This window comes from Chionomys nivalis, chromosome 13, assembly GCF_950005125.1.
Source record: "Chionomys nivalis chromosome 13, mChiNiv1.1, whole genome shotgun sequence".
Taxonomy (NCBI): Eukaryota; Metazoa; Chordata; class Mammalia; order Rodentia; family Cricetidae; genus Chionomys; species Chionomys nivalis.
Genome location: NC_080098.1, coordinates 76,439,303 through 76,462,099, shown reverse-complemented (window position 1 = coordinate 76,462,099; position 22,797 = coordinate 76,439,303). Strand labels below are relative to the sequence as shown.

Here is a 22,797-nt window from a genome sequence, read left to right as displayed (position 1 = left end):
TTTCTGATGGTCTTAGGCCAATCCTGTGATAGGATCATTTGATCCCCCATAGGAAGCTGTGACCACAAAAGTTAAGAAACCCTGCTCTAAACTGAGATAAATAAACAAACAGCACTTAAGAAAAAATGGAATGAAATTCTTAAAATAGAAAACATCGAAAAATATACCAGTGATGCATCTAAACTAAATAAATGCTAAAAATGACACCAATAAATGATGCTTTAAAATGATAAAAAAATTTATAATAGAACACTTATCTATCCTAAATTTGAAATGGAGTAGTCCCTTCCCTGAGAAAAAGAATGACATTAATAAGAGACTGTATGACTTTGTTCCACTAAACAGCACTGAATCATGTCATTGTGGCTGGAGATAGCAAAAAGTTAGAAGCATTATAATTATGTATTGATAAAAAGACAATAGCCGGGCGTTGGTGGCGCACGCCTTTAATCCCAGCACTCGGGAGGCAGAGGCAGGCAAATCTCTGTGAGTTCAACTGCAGCCTGGTCTACAAGAGCTAGTTCCAGGACAGGCTACAAAACCACAGAGAAACCCTGTCTCGAAAAACCAAAAAAAAAAAAAAAAAAAAAAAAATGTGTAAAAAGACAATAAACATAATACTACCAGCTTTGAAACATTTATAAGACAAACTTGAAAGTGAATGCAATATTCAAAAATTCTAGAAACCACACCATCAATTTTCAAATCTCTCTTCACACTGCACACCAAGAGCATGACTCTGTTTGTACACTGGACTGTGGTATTACAAGCATAATATCCAGGCTTACAGAGTCTCCCCTTCCTCTCCCCACGGGTGTACAGGAAACCGTGGGCATGGGCTCTGGTGTCCCCCCAACACCCCCGCAGCACCATCAGCACATACCTGAAGCCTCCACCCCGGTGGAGTCCTGGTTGCTGTCTGGGCAGAGTCTGTGGACACTGGGGCGCACTGTGGCCCTCTGTGCCCTATGTGGCCCTCTGGGAATCTTCCTGCAGCCGCCAGCGCGGCATCCCGGGGTCCGGGGACATACTGAGTTCAGTCAGGGGCCTGCGGAGGGCACGGGGGAGACGTGGGGTCAGCGTCTGGGACGGGCAGAGTGGCCTGGCGGACTCTGGTCTCTGTGCAGAGTCTGGAGGCCTCCTGGGCTTTGCCCCCCCCAGCACCATCAGCACATACCTGAAGCCTCTCTGGGCATGGCCCAGGCCCCCGGTGGAGTCCTGGTCGCCTTCTGGGCAGAGTCTGTGGACACTGTGGCCCTCTGGGAATCTTCCTGCAGTCTCCAGCGAGGGATCTCGGGGTGCGGGGGCATCTTGAGTCCAGTCAGGGGCCTACATAGGGCAGAGGGGAGACGTGGGTTCAGCGTCTGGGCCGGGCGGACTCTGTCCAGAGTACGGGGGCCTCCCAAGTGTCCTGTGTCCTCCGGCTGCCACTGCTGGAGGGAAGCCGCGCGGATGGCTCGCTCCCTCCCCACTCCCTTCTCACCCCCTCTGTTCGCCCGCCCACCCCGGTACTGGTGGGATGCCTGGTGGCGCGCTCCTTCCCCACCCGCAGCGATTGCAGCTCCACAAGCGACGGCTGGAGGCGGCGGGGGGGGGGGGGGGGGGGGGGGGGGGGTCTTCTTTTTTTCTCCTTTCTCTGCTTCTCCCGCGTGCTGGGAACTGGCTCCCACCGTGGCAGGAGCGGCGGGAAAGCAGGAAGGAAGGAAGGGAGGGAGGGAGGGAGGGAGGGAAGGAGGGAGGGAGGGAGGGAGGGAGGGAGGGAGGGAGGGAGGGAGGGAGGAAGGAAGGAAGGGAGGAAGGGAGGAAGGAAGGGAGAAAGGAACCCGGGCTTCCAGCCCGAGGATCCTGGGAGACAGAGTCTCTCACAGACTGGTCCCGTACTACAGGAAAAATGGCCGCCGAGAGGAATCATGGTAGACGTAGTCCTGGACCGGGAATCGGGTCCAGGAGCCCCGGGGGCCACGGAGAGCGGCGGGGGCCGTGCACGCACGGCTCGGGGGGAGTGTCCACGGTCCTGGACACGCACCGCGGGGACCCCACACCTCGCCCCCGGCACACCAGTCAACAGGAGACCCCAGGGCCCCTCCCCGGCCCTGGCAAAGCCCAACCCCCGGCGCCACCAAACCCTAGCGAAGCCCCACCCCTAGCCAAGCCTCAGCCATAGCCAGGCCATAACCACAGCACCCCATTCCCCCTAAGGGCCCGCTGACCCAGAGTGCCCGGTCACCCGGCCCCCACCTCCAGATGTGGCAACGCCCTACCTACCCATAGCGCCGACCACCTCTACCAAAGCCCCACCCCTAGCCCATTACAGAATTAGTGACCAGTATAATAAACCCTTTCCCTTATAGTGCAGATAAGTTGGAGGACACTCATCTATTTTCCTTCTCAATGACCACTTAAGACCCAGCCTTGCAGCGGTTACAAGAATTTATTTCCAGCACTGAGACACAGAAGCAGGACTAAGTGTTGAAAACAATTCTAAACTACATAGTGTGAGAAAAGTTGGTCTCTATAAACTCAAGGTCAGCCAGAAGCACCCAGGGTTAGACAAAGAGGACATGCACGTGGAGAGTACTGCATCTGCCCGCCTGATTTAAAAGACCACACTTCCAAGAATCACCCAGAGTTCCACGAAAAGGCAACGCTTGGGCAGTAGACCTAATTCTGCAAGTCGTGTCTATCCCTGTCTCTATCTTTGGCCCGCCTGCCATGTGTCTCGCTGCCTGGGACCAGCCACTACTAGGGAACCAGCAGCAATCTCTGCCTGAGACTGGCTGCTCTCAGGGCCCACTGCCTGACACCACATGGCCTGCCACCATCACTCAGGCCACCACTATGGAACTGGCAGCCATTTCTGAATGAGACTGGATGCTCCCAGGGACCTCTGCCTACCACCACATGTCTTGCCACAACCGCTCAGACCACCGCTCTGGGAGCAGCAGCCATTTCTGCCTGAGACTGGTTGCTCCCAGGGCCCACTGTCTGCCACCACATGGCACGCAACCACCATTTTGGGAACTACAGCTGCATACTGATGAAATAAATTCATCAGCCAATGAAAACATTATATCTAACAAATTCTTAACAAAAAACATCCAGGAAATCTGGAAAAACATCAAAGGCAAAAAATAAGAATGATAGGGATAGAAGGAGAAGAACTACAGTTCAAAAACACTGAAAACACATTGACCAACATCATACAAGAAAAATTTCCAAACTTAAAAGAGAGCCCTACAAAGATAGAAGAAGCTTACAGAACACAAGATAAACTGAATGAAAATAAAGTCCTATCAACATATAATAATTAAACACAAAACATATAAACTAAAGACAGACTATTATGAGTTGCAAAGGGAAAAGGTCAAGTACAAAATAAAGGTAGACAATCAGAATTACACTCGACTTCTCAATGGGAACCAAGAAAGCCAAAAGGCCCTGGTCACATGTGCTGCAGACACTGAGAGACCACAGATGCAAGCACAGATATCTATAACCAGCAGACCTTTCAATCACCATCAATAGAGGAAATGAGATATTCAATGACAAAACCACATTTAAACAACACATAGCCACAAACCCAGCGTTACAGAAAGTACTAGAAGGAAAACCCAAAACCAAGAAAGCTACCAGAACCCATAAAACCTCCAAAAACAGATAACCTCGAATCAGCAAAACCCAATAACCCAAGTGTTTCACAGATTAACAGCAACAAGAAAAACAAAACCAAAGTAAATAAAGAAACAAATATGCTGTGTATAGTAAAGTTGCAGAATAAAATACAATTCAATGACAATTTGCAAAAATTTATAACACAAAAGCTGATTACAAAGCTACATTCATAATAGAAACACTCAGAGTGATCAATAAGATTATAAAAAAATAGTAAACAGACTGACATAATATGACTTATGGAGGGAAAGTGGTGTACATCTTTAATCCCAGCATTTCAGAAAAAGACACAGGCAGATCTCTGTGAGTTCAAAGACAGAAAAACACAAAACTCAAAAAGAGCGTACATCAAAGGCATAACAATAGTGAATGTGAACAATATTTAAGATAAATATTTAAAAAAATATTTACAAAAATAGAATACTTAAATTCTACTTTGTGTTAGGAATATTTCCAAATTGAGATCTTTGAAGATGCTAAAATTCACAATAAAGCCAAATTTAAAACATTTTTTTTGTAAGACGCTTACAGGGGCAAAAACAGACCTGGCGTTGAACTGTAAGTGCCCATTTAGAGTATTTGACCAACCTCGTGGCCTAAGTCCATTTCAGAACGTCCTCCAAAGTGGCTCTTAGGTCAAAAAGGGATCTCGGAGATCTCAGCCTCAGCCAACCCCGATCCCGCAAGATTGACAACAACCTGACTCAAATTACCAGCGTGAGCTGACGACTTCAAATGGAAATCCGAAAATGAAAAAAAAATAGGTAAGAATGGGTACCCACAAACCCTATAGACAAGAAAAGGGACTCACCAGAACGCAGCCACTGTACCCCAGAAGCCGGTTTTAAGTGTGGCATAGACAGCTCAAACTGCAGACTAGGGGCCTTTCAACACGAGGCCTACCACGTGGAAAGGACCTGCCCTAGCTTGGTGGGAATCTCCAAATGTTAGAAATAATTCCTAAACGGGCTCTATGAAGACGCAAAAATTACCAATCAAGCCAAACAAACAATCAAAATTAAGAAATATAAAGGTTTAAAGGGAGATTTGCACTGCCGGGTGGCAGAGAGGGGAGAAAACCGTGAAGCCGCCTGGAACGCGAACACAGGGAAGAATAAAGGGAGACCACGTGTTCCTCTTTTGGGGCATCAATTAAGTACCCGAGGGAGGGGTCAGGACCTGGCATGCTGGGATTTGAAGTCCAGACCAAGCATGGTGGCTGGGATAGAAGCAAAGGATTGGGGAATGAATGTGGCTAAACCGGAAGAGGTAGGGAGTGTAGGCTTGAGGGGGTAGAGGAGGGGCCAGTGCCTCAGGCAGCTGGTGCTGAGACTGGCTAAGGTGGGGGAGAACCGAGAGCACAGGGGAAAAAACAGACCTGGCTTTTAACAGTAGGTGCCCATTTAGAGGCTATGATCAACCACGTGGCCTAAGTCCATTTCGGAGCATGACCCAAAGTGGCTCTTAGGTTAAAAAAAGGGTCAAAAAAAAAATCAAAATTAAGAAATATCCATGGTTTAATGGGATATCTGTGCCCTCAGGTGGCCCTAAGGGGGAAACAGGAAGCCACAGGAACGCGACACCCAGGAGGAAGAAAAGAACCACGTGTTTCTCTTGGGGGGGGGGGATGACTTAAGAACCCTGGGGAGGTGTCCCAATAACACCCCCAGGGAGGGGTCAGGACCTGGCATGCTGGGATATGAAGTACAGACCAGGCCTGGTGACTGGGATAGAGGCTAAGGTCTGGGGACTAAGTTCCAAAAGTAACACTTTGTGTGACTTAATGTCTCCTAAGAAATGGTAAATACTTATACCATTAATTCTATTATCAATTCTACTCTTCTACATCACAGTTTAGCAGCGGACTGCTACTCTACAAAGGAGAAACCTTTTACAAACCCAAAGAAATTAACTTCAGACGAATCCTAAAGCTAAATATTAAAAGTGCAGAACTTCTGAAGACCCAGGAGAGACCACAAGTCTGCGGGTTTGGCTCAGTGTATGTCGTTTTTTTGAGAGCCGGGGAAGGCACTCCAAAAAGTAAAAACAACAACAGGTTTGATCCTCATAGCTTCATGGCATGAACTCTCAAAATATCTTCACTGGGTTTCTGACTCTGCCAATCTTGGATGCCAGTAACAATGAAACCTGAGTTGTAACCACAAACTCAGAATACAGTACCTTAAATTTTGATTTTTTTTTCCAAGACCAGCACATGATGAGTGGTCCTTAAAAGTTTAACTTCTTAATTGATAGACACTAACACATTTGGACCACAGAGCATAGCCGGTTTTGTATAAAGTTCCTTACTAGGACTAGGAATTATTTGCTTACTCCTTACATAAACTGAAAGTTTATGTGGATACAGTCTTACTCCTGGAGCATCTTGCTAGACTTCCATTCCATGGCAAGGACCTTCTCTATAATAGTAATAAACTCCTTGAAAATCACTGCTTATCCTAGTAATTGGTTGCCACATGAAACTAACTTGTCATTTTCATTTATTTGAGCCACAATTGTTATCTTTTAACTATAGACGTGAATGAATCATCAATAATAACAAATCCAATATTTCATTTAATGAATCAGCCCATTTTTTTTTGATTGTGCTTTACTAAATTTCCAAGTAATAGAAAGATTTTAGAGCAAAAATATCATACAAATAACCTCTAACTTAATCTGTTATGATTTCCAACTGAAATCCTAAGATCTCAATCTCGAATTTCTGGCATTACTCTTAACATTTCTGTCTTCTTGGTCCTATAAGAACAGCCAATTTAGTTCTCTGTACTACTTTCTATATTTTTTTTAACAACCAAAGTCTAGATATCTTCTACACTCTTTCAAGAGACATCATTCCCTGGTCCTGCCTAGCAACAATATTACTTTGGGGTTTCCATTTTTTATTCTAACTTGCATTCATTTGCAGTGATTAAATCCTCTAACCAAAAGCAGCTTCACAATTTTCACAAAATTACTTCAATGTGACCCTTAAACAGTTGTTTCAGACCTTCCAGCTACTGTTATTTCTTCCAGAGAGGCCTCATGCTCTAGAGCCCTCGCTGCAAAAAGAGATGATCTACTGCTATGGTTATGCAGTCCATTAGACCTCCTGGTATTTTCAGGTAAAACCAGACACACTGATGCCCAATCACAAAACAATATAGAATAACTTCTGCTTCCTGACAAATGGATTATAGCACAATATATAGATTCTGCTCTATCTACCTGCCAAATACCATAAAAACCTAAGAAACATCTGTAGCACAGAAACTCACTTTGTCACCTGGAACTAAACATCAATGAATTACACCATTGCAGCTAGCTGGTGGTAGCAGAAAGTTAGAAATATTTTAATCATGTATTGCTAAAAGACAATCAACATCACCGTAGTTCTACTAGCTTTTAAACTATTTGAGACATTTATCAGACAAACTTGAAAGTAGACTGCAATATTCATAACTTCTAGAAATCAGATTATCAGTTTTTAAATTTGTCTTTCCACTGCACACCAAAAGCATGGCTCTGTATGTACACTGGACAGTGATATTACAAGCACAATATCATACCATGCCAGGGCTGCAGAGTCTCCCTCTCCCCAGGAAATCCATACACAGGGAGGCTCAAAAGACAAACATGGGTCACATTTATAACTGTTGTTAAAGAAAAATTGGCCATAAATTAGAAGATAAAAAGGGGTCATGGTAAAGATTGGGGACAGGAAAGAGAATGTGAATATGATATAGTTATAATCTCAAAAAAATATTTTGAAAAGTTGAAACAGGATTCATGGCCATGTGCTTCAGAAACTAGAGATTTATATTAGAGCACATCAAAGATTTCTCAAACCTTTCATATCCACATGTATATTTAAAACCAGTACAATAACAGTCTTGTTGGGCAGGGCCACATATTACTCAGATCTATTTTGGTTGAACTACTACAACCATAGCAATTTGGTTTCATGAGAAGGTCAGTTCTTTATTCAGATTCTTGATTGTCCTGGCCTGTGAACAACAAAAAATGGCCACCAAAACATTTATGGAGCATCTAAAATTGGATTACCGAATCCCTAATTAGGTAATTAGTAAATAGCTAAGCATTGCTAATCTCAAATACTGTTGAAGTAGGAAAATTCTCAACCACTGTCCTGTCTCTCACTTTCTGCACTGTGAATATACAAGCATCAAGCTTGACCTATGTACTGAGCTCTTGCACAGATCCCTCTTCATTTATAAGCAAGCAATAAAAGACGAGATACTGGAGGTCACTGACTAGCTGGTCTATTTTTCGTTCTTACATACCGGTCAAAGCCCTGTCCTGAAGGAGTTTCAGGACTATCTACCCAGCACTAGGCAGCAGAGGCAGGATGGAGTATTTAAATAAATTTTCAATTAAATAGGATGAGGCAACAATATTATAAGCTCATAGTCTCCCACACCAGTATGGCAGAGACTCCCTCTCCCCCAGGGAATCAACACTCAACAAAGCTCAGAGGCCAAGGGTCACTACACGGATCACCACACAAACTTAACAGAACCTGTCTGGATCATGGTCCATTCCTTTCCAAGCAGCTAATAGCTCAGCAAACCTGCTCTTCCTGGTCTGGGGACAGTGGCCCCTACATTTACCATTGCATGGCTTTGTGTCCTTACAGCTCCCTTCAGCAGAAAAAGAGAATACTGAAAAGAACCTGTAAGCTACCTCCTACTGGTGCTCCTGATTACCAAGTAGAGTACTTCATTAGCTAGAACCACCCAGCTGTGCTTCAAGACAATAGCAGTTACAATACTGGATGAACAGAGATCAAATGTCTCAGACAGCAAAAACCATCCAGGTTTGCACTTCCACACTATGAGACAAGACCCTAATTTGTAATTTAGTAAAATCTTCTATTCTGCCAGAGCACTTCCTGTTCCTCATCCAAGGAACATGGTCCTATGTGTACACATTCCATTACACAATGTCCAGTGTAGCCAACCCTTTAATTCATAGCTGGGAGGTCCTACAACCAAACACAGGTCACATTCAAGCAGTAATTGTTAAACAAAAAGAGGCAATGGATTAGAAAACAATAAAGGGTACATGGGAACAATTAGAAGACACAAATAGTGAAAATAATGTAATTGCAATATCAAAAGAATAGAGTTAAAAAGTTCAAACAAGATTCATGGTCATGTGCTCCAGAGACTAGAGATCTGTATTAGAGCACACCAAGTACAACTCACATCATTTCTCTCAGGGTATACAGTCATGTTAGGCAGGACCTAACCCTTTTACCTAGTTCTTCTAGTTTGCTTGAACTATTGTAACTAAAGTAAGTTGGTTTAATTATAAGTTTTTATATAGATTCTTGAATGCAAAGTTTGTGGTGTGTCACTACTCATTGCTAATGTCAACTACTGTCCCAGCAGGAAAACTTTCACACTTTCTTGCACATCCCTTTTTCCATTGTGACGATGTTTGCTTTACAGTTGGTCAGTGAACTACATTCTTACGTCGGTCCTACTTCACTTGTAAATCACAATAAAATCTAGAAGTTGGAGGGTACTCATTCACTGGTCTATTTCTCCTTTCCAAAGACCAGTCGAGGTCCATCATGGTTGGAGTTGCAGGACTATCTTTCTAGCAATGGGTAGCAGAGGCAGGATTAGGTGTTCAAAGCAATTCCCAATTACATAGTGAGGTAAGCATGAGCTACAGGAGACACTGATATAAACCAGTTGTTGTCGATCTTCCTAATGTTGTGACCATTTTAAAGAGTTCCTCCTGATGTGTTGAACACCAACAAAAAAATTATTTTCACTGTTACTTCATAACTATATTTTTGCTAATGCTATGAATTATAATATAAAATATCTGTGCTTTCTGATAGTCTTAGGCCAGTCCTGTGATAGGATCATTTGAACCACCAAAGGAAGCTGTGACCACCAAGGTTAAGAAACCCTGCTCTAAACTGATATAACTAAACAAACAGCACTTAAGAAAAATGGAATGAAATACTTAAACTAGAAAACATTGAAAAATATAGCAGTAATGCATCTAAATAAGATGAATGTTAAAAATGACACCAATAATTGATGTTTTGAAATGATTTTTTAAAAAAAGTAGAAAACTTATCTATCCTAAATTTGAAATGGAGTAGTCCCTTTCCAGAGAGAAAGAATGACATTAATAAGAAACTGTATAACTTTGTTCCACTAAACTGCACTGAATCATGCCATTGTGGCTGGCGATAGCAGAAAGTTAGAAGCTTTCTAATAATTATGTATTGCTAAAAGACAATAAACATCACCATAATACTACCAGTTTTGAAACTGTTTTAAACATGTATAAGACAAACTTGAAAGTTAATGCAATATTCAAAAATTATAGAAACCACACCATCAATTTTCAAATCTCTCTTCCCACTGCACACCAAGAACATGACTCTGTACACTGGACTGTGGTATTACAAGCATAATATCCTACCATGCCAGGAATGCAGAGTCTCCCTTCCTCTCCCCAGGGGCGGCCTGGACATCTTGGGCAGCTCTGCCCCCCCCCCCCCCCACCAGCCAGCACCGTCAGTGCGTACCTGAAGCCTCTCTGGCCACGGCCCAGGCCCCAGGTGGAGTCATGGTCGCTGTCTGGGCAGAGTCTGTGGACACTGGGGCGCACTGTGGTCCTCTGTGCCCTCTGTGTACCTCTGTGCATCTTCCTGCAGCCTCCAGCGCAGCATCTCGGGGTCCGGGGGCGTCCTGAGTCCGGTCAGGGGCCTGCGGAGGGCACGGGGAAGACGTGGGGTCAGCGTCTGGGCCGGGCAGAGGGGCCTGGCGGACTCTGGCCAGAGTACGGGGGCCTCCCGAGTGTCCTGTGTCCGCCATGGGGCGGGTGGGGGGGGGGGGGAGGCGGGAGCCGGACACCGTGGACGTCGGTCTGGACCTGGGCCACTGGGTGCTGCCGCTCCCGCCACCGCCACTGCTGGCGGGAATCCGCGCGGCTGGCTCAATCCCTCTCCCTTCCCTCCTTGCTCCCCTGCTCACCCGCCAGCCCCGGTTCCGCCGGGAAGCCGCGCGGCTCGCTCCTCCTCCATCCTCGCTGCACCACCCACGCCCCACGCACAACCACTCCCCCCCCACGCGCGACGGCCCGGGAGACCCGATTCCGGTCCCTCCCGGGAATCGGCGGGAAGCGGCCACGGAGCTACGCACCCTACCCCTCTCCCCTGCTCCGAACCGGCACCTCGGATTCACCCGCGGCGATCGCGGCTCCACAAGCGGCGGATACAGGCGGCAGGGGGAGGGAGGGGAGCGGCGGTTTTTCTTTTTTTACTTCTTTTTTCTCCTTTCTCTGCTTCTCCAGCGCAGCGGGCAAGCAGGAAGAAAGGAAGGAAGGAGCCCGGGATTCCAACCCGGGGATCATGGGAGACCGAGTCCGTCCCAGGCTGGCAAAATGGCCGCAGCGAGGAATCATGGGAGACGTAGTCCAGGACCGGGAACCGGAGACCCGCGGGTACCCCACGCCCCGCCACAGACCACCCAGCCACCCGGAGTCCCCACGGACCCCGTGTGCCGAGTCACCGCGGCACCACCCGGGCCCTGGCAACGCCACACCCCCGGCGAGACCAACACTAGCGACGCCCCACCCCTAGCCACGCCTCAGCCCTAGCTACGCCCTAAACATAGCCCCCCACTCCCACTAAAGGCCCGCTGACCCAGAGTGCCCCGTCACCCGGGCCCCTCCCCGGCCCTGGCAATGCCCCACCCACCCCTAGCGCCGCCAACCTATAGCCGCCACCCCTAGAGTTAGTGACCAGTGTAATCAACCATTTCCCTTATAGTACAAGTAGAGCAAGTTCCATGACAGGCTCCAAAGACACAGAGAAACCATATCTAGAAAAACGAAAAAAAAAAAAAAGGAATTTATCCAACAACCTAATCAACCATATGATAACATCAAAACACAGTGATCACAGATCAGGCAGATTTGATCATCCTAACCAAGTAAAGGCAGAAGAAAATGATTTTAAAAATAACTTCATAGAGAATAGAGACCTTTAAAATGAAATTATAAACTCACTTGAAAAGGGGAGAAAAAAACAACAAAAAATTGGAAGAAATTAATAAATCCCTCAAAGAAACTCAAGAAAACAAAGGAAAAACAAAGAAAAAACAAACTGGAATTTGAATAAAGTTGAAGAAATTGGTTCAAGACTTAAGACTGAAATAGAGGCAATACACAAACCAAGGAAACTCTGGATATGGAAAATCTGGGTACATGAATAGAAAATACAAAGGGGAGTATAACCAACAGAATAGAAAAGATGGAAGAGATAATCTCAGGGGTTGAAGATAGCTAGATAAAATAAATTAATCATACAAAGAAAACATTAATTATAACAAATATTTTTTTTTTGGTTTTTCGAGACAGGGTTTCTCTGTGGTTTTGTTTTTTTTCGGTTTTTGTTTGTTTGTTTGTTTGTTTTGGTTTTTCGAGACAGGGTTTCTCTGTGGTTTTGGAGCCTGTCCTGGAACTAGCTCTTGTAGACCAGGCTGGTCTCGAAATCACAGAGATCCTCTTGCCTCTGACTCCCGAGTGCTGGAAAGGAGTGAGCCACCAGCGCCCGGCTTCTCTGTGGTTTTGGAGCCTGTCCTGGAACTAGCTCTTGTAGACCAGGCTGGTCTCGAACTCACAGAGATCCACCTGCCTCCGCCTCCCAAGTGCTGGGATTAAAGGCATGCGCCACCACCGCCCTGCTTCTAACAAATTCTTAACACAAAACATCCAGGATATCTGGGAAAACATCAAAAGACCAAACCTAAGACTAGTAGGGATAAAAGGCACATAAAACATATTCAAGAAAATTATAAAAGAAAACTTTCCCAATTTACATAAGGATATCACCATGGAGGTACAGGAAGCTTAAAGAACACCAAATGGACTGGATTAAAAATAAAAATCGCCTCATCATATAATAATCAAAACACAAAACGCACAGAATAAAGAAAGAATATTAAGAGCTGCAAGTAATGTAGTGGGGAGCTGCTGGCTGTGTTCATGCCACACCAGATCCCGGTCGCATGGCTAGCTTATGCCCCGAAATAACAACACACAAACTGTATTCTTTTAAACACTGCTTGGCCCATTAGCTATAGCCATTACTGGCTAATTCTCATATCCCGATCAACCCATCTCTAATACTCTGTGTAGCACTAGTCTTACCGGGAAAGATTCAGCATGTCTGACCTGGCGGCTTGCTTCATCGTGTCTGCCCAAGAAAGGAGAGGAAATGGCGTCTGAGCTCACTTCCCTTCTTCCCAGCATTCTATTCTGTTTACTCCACCAACCTAAAGGCTAGCCAATAAAATGAGTCAAGGCAGTTTTCTTTATTAGCCAATGACCTTCCTCCATCAAAGTAACACATATAGGTAAACATAACAGAAATAAACCCGACTTCTCAATGGAAACCAAGAAAGCCAGAAGGTCACAGATGCAAGCAAAGATATCTATACCCGGCAAACCTTTCAATCACCGTTGATGGATAACAGCTTTGAAACATTTATAAGACAAACTTGAAAGTGAATGCAATATTCAAAAATTCTAGAAACCACACCATCAATTTTCAAATCTCTCTTCCCACTGCACACCAAGAGCATGACTCTGTACACTGGACTGTGGTATTACAAGCATAATATACAGGCTTACAGAGTCTCCCCTTCCTCTCCCCCACGGGCGTCCAGGACACCGTGGGCATGGGCTCTGGCGCCCCCCCCACCCAGCACCATCAGCACGTACCTGAAGCCTCTCTGGGCATTGCCCAGGCACCCGGTGGAGTCCTGGTCGCCTTCTGGGCAGAGTCTGTGGACACTGTGGCCCTCTGGGAATCTTCATGCAGTCTCCAGCAAGGGATCTCGGGGTCCGGGGGCATCCTGAGTCCAGTCAAGGGCCTACATAGGGCACAGGGGAGACGTGGGGTCAGCGTCTTTGGACGTCTGTCTGGACTTGGGCTGCTGGCTGCTGTCGCTCCCCTGGCCGCCACTGCTGACGGGAAGCCGCGCGGATGGCTCGCTCCCTCCCCCCCTCCCTCCTCGCTCCCTCTGTTCGCCCGCCCGCCCCGGTTCCGGCGGGAAGCCGCGCGGTTCGCTGCTCCCCCCCCCCCCCCCCCCCCCCCCGCGCAGGCACCTCGAATTCACCCGCGGCGATCGCGGCTCCACAAGCGACGGCTGGAGGCGACGGGGGGAGCGGCGGCACCCCAGTCACCCCAGTCACCCCGAGTCCCCAGGCCCCCCCCCCCCTCCGCACGACTCGGGGGAGTGTCCACGGTCACAGACACGCCCCGCGGGGACCACACACCACGCTCCCGGCACCCCAGTCACCCCGAGTACCCAGGGCCCCTCCCCGGCCCTGGCAACGACCAACCCCCGGCGCCACCCAACCCTAGCCAAGCCTAAGCCCTAACCAGGCCATAAACACAGCCCCCCAGTCCCCTTAAGGGCCAGATGACCCAGAGTGCCCAGTCACCCGGGCCCCTCCCCGACCATGGCAACGCCCCACCTACCCATAGCGCCGCCCACCTCTACCAAAGCCCCACCCCTAGCCATTACATAATTAGTGACCAGTATAATAAACCCTTTCCCTTATAGAGCAGATAAGTTGGAGGACACTCATCTATTTTCCTTCTCACTGACCACTTAAGACCCAGCCTTGCAGTGGTTACAAGAATTTCTTTCCAGCACTGAGCAACAGAAGCAGGACTAAGTGTTCAAAACAATTCTAAACTACATAGTGTGAGAAAAGTTGGTCTCTATAAACTCTAGGTCAGCCTGGTCTACAAAGCTAGTTTCAGGACAGCCAAAGCTACACAAAGAAACCTTGTCTTAAACAACAAAAATGTATTAATTTAGTTGTATGTGATGTGCCCAACTATAATTCAGGTACATTGGAGATAAGGTGGGCAAATCACGCTGATTTTCTACAAGTTTCTAGTATATACAGAGAGTTCCAGGACAGCCAGAGATTCATAATGAGGCTATTTTTTTAAGATAAAAGAAGAAAAAATTACAAATAAAAGTAATAAACATGATATTTTTGGTATAGCTAATTTGGAACACTGATGAAGATATAAGGAAATTAATTTATCCTTGAGGTCCTAACAGGTTTAGATAGATGTCAAGGGATATACACAACTAAGTTAACCCAGCCTTACAGAAAGTACTAGAAGGAAAACCCGAACAAAGGAAGCTCACTTCACCAACAAAAACTAAAGCAACAGATAACATCACATCACCAAAACCAAAGGAAGGGAAACACACAACAACTCCCACAGAAAAAGAACACACAGCTCAACCTCAAAGACAGACATTACATCAGAGTAAAGGATAAGTTTTTCCAATTAAATGCACCTAAGAAAAAAGTAGGTGTAGCTATCCTAATATCTAACATTAGATTTCAAAATAAAATAAATCAGAAGAGATGAAGAAAGACAGTTTATACTCATAACAAGATAAATCTATCAAACTGGAGTCTCAATCCTTAACATTTATGCCCCAAATACAAGAGCACTCACATATGTAAAAGAAACATTAAGAAAGGTTAAAATATACACAAAAATCCACACACTAATAGTAAGAGACTTCAACATTGCACTAACCACAATTTTAGTTTGTTCTACAAGACAAAAAACAGAGAAATAAGGAAACTAACAGATGTCATGAATGAAATGGAGTTAACAGACATGTACAGAACATTTCACCTAAACTTTGCGTTTAGGTGAATAAACCTTCTTCTCAGCACCTCAGAACCTTCTCTGAAAATGACCACATACTGCATAGCAAAGCAAATATCCACAGAAAAAAAAAATTGGAGTAACCCTATGTATCTTATTGGATCAACAAGGTTTAAAGTTAGAACTTGAAAACAACAATACTATCAGAAATCATAGAAATTCATGGAAATAAAAGAATAAACTATTGAACCACCACTAGGTCAAGAAAACAATAAAAAAAGAAATTAAAGAATTCCTAAAATTAAACAAAAAGGAAGCCACAAAGTACCCAAACATATGGGATACTATGAAAGCAATGATACGGGGAAAGTTCATAGCACATAAGAAAGTGGAGGGGCTGGAGACAAGGCTCAGAGGTTAAGAACATTGCCTGCTCTCCCAAAGGTCCTGAGTTCAATTCCCAGCATCCACATGGTGGCTCACAACCATCTGTAATGGGGTCTGGTGCCCTCTTCTGGCCTGCAGGCACACACACAGACAGAATATTGTATACATAACAAATAAATAAATGTTTTTAAAAAGTGGAGAAAGGTCACTAGACAAACTCTTATCCAAACTAATAAAAAAAAGAGATAGAACATCCAAATTAACACAATCAGAAATGAAAAGGGATACCTAACAACAGACACTAAGAGAATCCTTAGATCATACTACAAAAACCTGTACTCAACAAAATTAGAAAACATAAAAGAAATGGACATTTTTCTGGTTAGGTACCATATACCAAAAATAAATCAAGACCAGGTGAACAATTTAAGTAGACCTATAAACTATAAGGACATAGAACCTATCATCAAAAGCCTCACAAACAAAAATATCCCAGGGACAAACGGTTTTAATGCTGAATTATATTAGAACTTCCTATAATCCTCAAAGTGTTCCCCATCATAGAACAAGAAGGAACATTGCCAAACTCTTTTTTTTGAGACTAGTTACCATGATCACCAAACCACACAAAGACTAAACCAAGAAAGAGTTAAAAAATAATCTCTTATGAACATAGATATCCAAAAATAATCAAGAAAATACTAGCAGACTGAATCGAAGAACAAATCAAAAAAATGCTTCATTTTCAAGTCAGCTTCATCCCAGAGATGCAAGAATGGTACAATATACAAAAATCTATTAATATAATACATCATGTAAATAAAATTAAAGAAAAAACCATATGACCAACTCATTAGATGCTGAAAAAGCATTTAACAAAATATGATACCCCATCATGATAAAGGTCTTGGAGAGATCAGGGGTACAAGAAAGATATCTAAAAAATATAAAAGCACATGTGAGAATGGCTAAGTCCAAAAACACCAATGATAGGATAAGCTGAAGAGGATGTGAAGTAACTGTTGGGAATGCAAACTTGTGGAATCACTTTATAAATCACTATGGCTGTTTCACAGAAAACTAGAAATCAACCTAACCCAAAATTAAAAAGTGCCACTATTGGAATTATAACAAAAAGACGAGCAATCATACTACAAAGATATATGTTCAACTATGTTCATAGAAGCATTTTTTGGTAATAGTCAGAACCTGGTAACACACTGAATACCCCTCAACTGAAGAATGGATAAAGAAAATGTGGAACATTCACATAGTTAGATTACTACTCAGTGTTAAAACAAAAAGATATGTTAAATTCTACATGCAAATGGATGGAACTAGAAAACACCATCCTGAGTCAGGTAACTCAGACCCAAAAAGATGAATATGATATGTACTCAATAATAAGTGGATATTAGCTATAAAAAGAGGATATTGACCCTATAGTTCATGATCCTAGAAGCTAAGTAACAATATGAACCATAAGAAAAACATATAAATCCACTTGGAAATTCAAAATATAAAAGATCAGCTGAAATAAAATGGGAACACAAGGATGGGGAAAAAGAAAGGTAGGAGAAGAGAAGGGGGAAAGGGGAGAGGTGAAGAGAACTTGAGGAAATGGGATCATTGAGATAGAGGAAGGTCAGATAGGAGAGCAAAGAAAGAGATATCTTGATTGAGGGAGCCATTATGAGGTTAGCAAGAAACATGACTTTAGTAAGTTCCTAGGAATCCACAAGGATGAACCCAGATAAGACCCTAAGCAATAGAGAAGGGGGACCTGAGCTGGCCTTGTCTTGTAGTCAGAATGATGAATAACTTAAATATCACCAAAGAACATACATCCAGCAACTGATGGAAGCAGAGGCAGAGACACACATCACAGCTCTGGACTGATCTTTCAAAGTTCAGTTGAAGAGTGGAAGGAGTGAGAATAAGAACAAAGAGGTCAAGACCATGATGAGCTCACCCACTGAAACAGTTTAACTGAGCTAATGGGAGGTAACCAACACAGTAAGACTGGGAAGGAACCAGCATAGGTCCAAACTATTCATTTGGAATGTGGTTGACAGTGATATGGCTCAGGAAGACTGATGGGTCACTGGGAGTGGAATGCTTGTACTGGCTTTTTGGGAAACTATTCTCTTTGGATGGATACCTTGTTCAATCCTACCTAGTAGAGAAGGCCTTGGACCTTCCACAAAGCAATGTGCCTTACCTTCTGTAAGAATTGGATGGGTGGATGCTTGTTTGTTCCCAAGTGCTCAGACCTGAAATAATGACAAAGAAACCATATTATTTGTAATGATGTTTTGTAACATGGACGGCCAGCATTGAAACAATTCAAAGAGAGCATAACAACATTTAGTAACAAGATTCCCTGTGTATTTTCAATCTTTATGTGGCTTTACTGAACCTGTATTTCTTCTATTTTTACTTTTAATTATTAAGACAGGTTCTCTGTGTATCTTTGTCTTGGAATAACTCTGTAGGCTGTCCTTGAACTCAAAGAGATCTGCCTTATCAGTGCTGAGATTAAAGGTATGTGCTACCACACCTGGAACTCATGGAGACCTGTCTGTCCAGGCCTCCCAGGCATTGGGATTAAAGGTGTGTCCTGCCACACTTTGAAGTCACAGAGGTCAATCTTCCTCTGCCCCAAGTGAGACTGAAGTCTCACAGCCAATCTACTTCTGGCTCACAAGTGTTGGGATTAAAGGTGTGAAAAAGAACAGGAATTAACAACCACTGGTCATTAATAGCACTTAATATCAATGGTCTCAACTAACCTATAAAAGGACACAAGCTAAGAAAATGGATAGGAAAACAAGATTCAGACTTCTGTTGTATACAAGAAACACACCTCAACCTCAAAGACAGACATTACCTCGGAGTAAAGGATTAGGAAAAGGTTTTCCGATTAAATGCACGTAAGAAACAAGAAGGTGTAGCTATCCTAATATCTAACATTAGATTTCAAAATAAAATAAATCAGAAGAGATGAAGAAAGACAGTTTATACTCATAACAAGATAAATCTATCAAGCTGAAGTCTCAATCCTTAACATTTATGCCCCTAATACAAGAGCAATCACATATATAAAAGAATTATTACTAAAGCTTAAAACATACATCAAAATACACACACTAATAGTAGGAGACTTCTACATTCCAAAACCACAATGTTAGTTTGGTCTACCAGACAAAAAATTTACAGAAAAATAAGAAAAACTAACAGATGTCATGAATGAAAAGGACTTAACAAACATGTACAGAACATTTCATCTAAACACAAAAGAATATACCTTCTTCTCAGCACCTCAGAACCTTCTCTAAAAATGACCACATACGGCATAGCAAAGCAAACATCCACAGATATGAAAAACTTGGAGTAACCCTATGTATCTTACTGGATCACCAAGGTTTAAAGTTAGAACTTAAAAACAACAATACTATCAGAAATCATACAAATTCATGGAAATTGAAAAGTAAACTATTGAACCACCCCTGGGTCAAGGAAGAAATAAAGAAAGAAATTAAAGACTTCCTAAAATTAAACAAAAATGAAGCCACAAAGTACCCAAAACTATGGGACTCTATGAAAGCAGTGATAAGAGGAAAGTTCAAAGCACATAAAGTGGAGAAAGGTCACTAGACAAACTATTACCCAAACTAATAAAAAAAAGCAGAGATAGAACATCCAAATTAACACAATCAAAAATGAAAAGGGATACATGACAACAGACACTAAGGAAATCCAGAGAATCCTTAGATCATACTACAAAAACCTGCACTCCACAAAATTAGAAAACATAAAAGAAATGGACATTTTTCTGGTTAGGTACCATATACCAAAAATAAATCAAGACCAGGTGAACAATTTAAATAGACCTATAAACTATAAGGACATAGAACCTATCATCAAAAGCCTCACAAACAAAAATATCCCAGGGACTAAAGGTTTTAATGCCGAATTCTATCAGAACTTCCTATAATCCTCAAAGTGTTCCCCACAATAGAACCAGAAGGAACATTGCCAAACTCTTTTTTTTTGAGACTAGAGTTACCCTGATCCCAAAACCACACAAAGAATTAACCAAGCAAGAGAATTAAAAAATAATCGCACTTATTAACACAGATATGCAAAAATACTCAATAAAATGCTAGAAAATTGAATCCAAGAACACATCAAAAAAATCCTTCATTATCAAGTCAGCTTCATCCCAGAGATGCAATGGTACAACATACAAAAATCTATTAATATAATACATCATGTAAATAAACTGAAAGAAAAAACCGTATGACCATTTTACAAAATCTGATACCCATTCATGATAAAGGTCTTGGAGAGATCAGGGGTATCTAAACAATATAAAAGTACCTGTCAGAATGGATAAGTCCAAAAACACCAATGATAACATAAGCTGAAGAGGATGTGAAGTAACTGTTGAGAATGCAAACTTGCACAACCGCTTTCAAAATCACTATGGCTGTTTCACAGAAAACTAGAAATCAACCTACCCCAAAATCCAGAAATAGCACTCTGGGAATTATAACAAAAAGGCACACAATCATACTACAAAGATATATGTTCAACTATGTTCATAGAAGCATTTTTTTTTGTAATAGTCAGAACCTGGAAACACCATGAATACTCCTCAACTGAAGAATGGATAAAGAAAATGTGGAACATGCACATAGTTAGAGTACTACTCAGTGGTAAAAAAAAAAAAAGTTAAATTATGCATGCAAATGGATGGAACTAGAAAACACCATCCTGAGTCAGGTAACTCAGACCCAAAAAGATGAATATGGTATTATGTACACACTCAAAAATGGATATTAGCTATAAACAAAGGATATTGACCCTATAGTTCATGATCCTAGAAACTAAGTAACAAAGTGAACCCTAAGAAAAACATATAGATCCACTTGGAAATTCAAAATATACAAGATCAGCTGAAAGAAAATGGGAACACACGGATGGGGAAAAAGAAAGGCAGAAGGAGATGAGAAGGGGGAAAGGGGAGGAGTGAGGATAACTTGAGGAAATGGGATCATTGAGATAGAGGAAGGTCAGAGATGAGAGCAAGGAAAGAGATATCTTGATTGAGGGAGCCATTATGGGGTTAGCAAGAAACATGACTCTAGTAAATTCCTAGGAATCCACAAGGATGACAACAGATAAGACCCTAAGCAATAGATTTATCTCTACTGCTTGTGTAGGCTGTTTGGGAAACTATTCTCTTTGGAAGGATACCTTGCTCAATCTAGATATAGTAGAGAGGGCCTTGGACATTCCACAAAGCAATGTGCCTTACCTTCTCTAAGGAATGGATGGGTGGATGCTTGTTTGTTCCCAGCTGCTCAGACATGATAAAAATGACAAAGAAACCATATTATTTGTAATGCTGTTTTGTAACATGAAGGACCAGCATTGAAACAATTCAAAGAGAGCGTAATAACATACAGTATCAAGATTCTCTGTGTATTTTCCATCTTTATGTGGTTTTACTTAACATCTATTTCTTTAATTTTTACTCTTACTTTTTGAGACAGGTTATCTGTGTATCTTTGTCCTGGAATAACTCTGTAGACCAGGCTGTCCTTGAACTCAAAGAGATCTGCCTCAGCAATGCTGAGATTAAAGGTGTGTGCTACCACACCCCGAACTCACAGAGATCTGTACGTCCTGGTCTCCCAGGCATTGGGATTAAAGGTGTGTCCTGCCACACCTTAAAGTCACAGAGGTCAATCTACCTCTGCCCCTTGAAGTCACACAGGTCAAACTACTTCTGGCTCCCAAGTGTTGGGATTAAATGTGTTGGGATTAAAGTTTAAAGCTTGACCTATGTACTCAGTTCTTGCACAGATCAATCTTCATTTATAAGCAACATAGATACTGGAGGTCACTCATTAGCTGGTCTATTTTTCTTTCTCACAGACCAGTCAAGGCCCAGTCCTGAAGGAGTTGCAGGACTACCACCCAGAACTGAGCAGCAGAGGCAGGATTAGGTGTTTAAAGCTATTTTCAATTACATTGCATGAGGCAACAACATTATGAGTTCATATTCTCCCATGCTAGTATGGCAAAGCCTCACCCTTGCCCAGGGAATTCACACTCAACAAAAAGGTCAGAGGCCAAGGGCCACTACCCAGGTCACCACACAAACTAACAGAACCTGTCTGGTTCATGGTCCATTGCTTTGTAAGCAGCTAATAACTCAGCCAACCTGCATTTCCTGATGCTCCCTTCAGCAGAAAAAGAGAATCCTTTAAAAAACCAGTAAGGTACCAGTGCTCCTGATTAGCAAGTAGAGTCCTTCATTACCTAGGGTCACCCATCTGGGCTTCAAGACCTTACCAGTTAAAACTACTGGGTGAACAGAGATCAAATATCTCAGAGAGCAAAAGTCCTCCAGGTTTGTCCTTCCACACTATGGTGAGACAAGACCCTAATTTGTAGTTTAATAAAATCTTCTATTCTCCCACAGCACTTCCTGTTCTTCTTCCAAGGCACAGGGTACTATGTATACACATTCCATTATACACTCAATGTCCAGTGTAGCCAACCCTTTACTTCATAGCTGGGAGGTCCTGCAACCAAACACAGGTCACATTCAAACAATAATTGTGAAAAGGGGACCTTGGATTAGAACACAATAAAGCGTACATCGGAACAGTTAGAAGCAAGACAGAAATTGTGAAAATAATGTAATTACGATATTGAAAAATTACGGTTAAAAAGTTGAAACAAGCTTCATGGTCATGTGCTCCAGAGGCTAGGGATCTGTATTAGAGCACACCAAGTACAACTTACATCATTCTGAGGGTATACAGTCATGTTAGGCAGAACCACATCCTTTTATCTAGTTGTACTAGTTTGCTTGAAATACTGTAACTACAGTAATTTGGTTTAATAATGAGCTCAGTTTTTTGTTTTTTTGGTTTTTTTTTTTTTTTGGTTTTTTCGAGACAGGGTTTCTCTGTGGTTTTTGGAGCCTGTCCTGGAACTAGCTCTTGTAGACC

General features: G+C 43.0%; 1 long non-coding RNA gene across 1 annotated transcript; it reads right to left on the bottom strand.

The window, feature by feature from the left end:
* Positions 1–913: 913 nt before the first annotated feature.
* Positions 914–21,137, bottom strand: LOC130885421 (uncharacterized). Its single transcript, XR_009058169.1, has 3 exons — positions 21,090–21,137; positions 1,178–1,329; positions 914–1,048 (listed from the first exon to the last, which is right to left on the bottom strand). It is a non-coding gene; the product is annotated as an uncharacterized LOC130885421 (long non-coding RNA).
* Positions 21,138–22,797: the final 1,660 nt, after the last annotated feature.